Source organism: Penaeus monodon, unplaced genomic scaffold, assembly GCF_015228065.2.
Source record: "Penaeus monodon isolate SGIC_2016 unplaced genomic scaffold, NSTDA_Pmon_1 PmonScaffold_3529, whole genome shotgun sequence".
In the NCBI taxonomy this organism is placed as follows: Eukaryota; Metazoa; Arthropoda; class Malacostraca; order Decapoda; family Penaeidae; genus Penaeus; species Penaeus monodon.
The window spans coordinates 23,256-24,693 of NW_023658262.1; the positions used below are offsets into that span (position 1 = coordinate 23,256).

At 46.9% G+C, this 1,438-nt stretch overlaps 1 pseudogene; it reads right to left on the minus strand.

The window, feature by feature from the left end:
• Window positions 1-1,140, minus strand: LOC119570682 (annotated as a pseudogene).
• Between the last annotated feature and the right edge of the window lie 298 nt (window positions 1,141-1,438).

The following is a 1,438-nucleotide window of genomic DNA, read 5'->3' on the forward strand; positions in this document are numbered from 1 at the left end:
TTTATAATTTTTGGGAACTGTTATGTCAACTTGATTTTCTTTCATTTCACCGAGATTGGTAAACACACCGTGTATGTTTGATTCCAACACGAATCCAACAGATGAGTTTCCATCAGCAAGTGTCGTTTTTTTGTAAGATTAAGGATGACAGGAAAGTTGGAGTTACTCCTCGTCAAGCTTGAGACGGGGGCGCCGGAAGAGGCCAGGGTTAGGGGCGTATGGAAGAGCGTGGGCGTAGGGAAGGCCATGGGCATAGGGAAGGACGGCATGGGAGAGAGCAGTGTAGGTGACGGGCTTGACGTTGACCACGGGCTGCACGTACTTGACGGCGGGCACGGAGATCTCGTGCTCCTTGGTGGTGAGCTCGATCTTGGTGGTGTCGGCGGGGGTGTTGGCGTCGATTGGCTCGAACTGCTTGGTCTCCACAGTGTGCTTGGTGACGGTGGGCACGGCGTGGAGGTACGGGAGGGGGATATTGACGTCGCGACGACGACGACGTGCTTCTTCTACAGCTGGCTCCTGTTCGTCCTTTTGGTAAATGTATGGGAATTCGGTGGCCTTGAGAGTATCATCGGCGTTGAGGATGTAGGGGTAGGCAGAGTAGGGGTAGGAAGAGTAGGGGTAGGCAGCGTTGGGGAAGGCATAAGGGGAAGCCACGAATGGATGTCCGAAGGGGTGGGCGTAAGGGGAGACCAAAGGAACGGTCTTGAGATCGGTCTTGATCTCAGGGGTAGTGATCAGCTTCGCTTGAGGTAGCACCCAGGGCGCCGCGTACGGACAGCACCAGCTGTGCTGAGCAACAGGATACAGCGACCAGAATCACCTATTGGAAAAAAACACAAAACATTGTGATTACGAAGTTTAACTATTTATACACCGCTCAGTTCTCAGACCGACTGGCACACGGTTTTTTTCTTTTACTTCTACTGCATAGAAGCAAGCATTTTATCCCTTATATATAGAAGGGAACAATATAAGGAATGACCCATGAACAGTAATTCAAGATAAAGGCCAAATTCTTAGTTTTGAAAATGAACAATGGAAATGTTTTTTTTTTTTTTTTACCGAATTGAAACCTGTTTCACACTTGTTTCAAATCTTTTGTGAGTGGAATATTTCTGTTCTTACCAGAGCCTTCATCTTTCGAGCGAATGTGTCCTTCTCCTGGACACTGCTATGCGCTCTGCTATATATACTTGGTGGACGATGACGTCACGAGGCCACGCCCAAGTGCGTCCTCCAGGGTATTCTTTCGTCTTACGATGTAAATAATAAAGTGATGTACTTTTTGTTATCAGTCATGTTCTAATGAGTTTCATATGTTGTAGAAGTCGGAGAGCGTGTTGAAAGTTGAGTTCTTGTTGACGCGGCAGATAATTAAAAATCATTTTGATCTTTTTCCTAGTACATATATTGAATTGGTGGTATGTGAGAATTG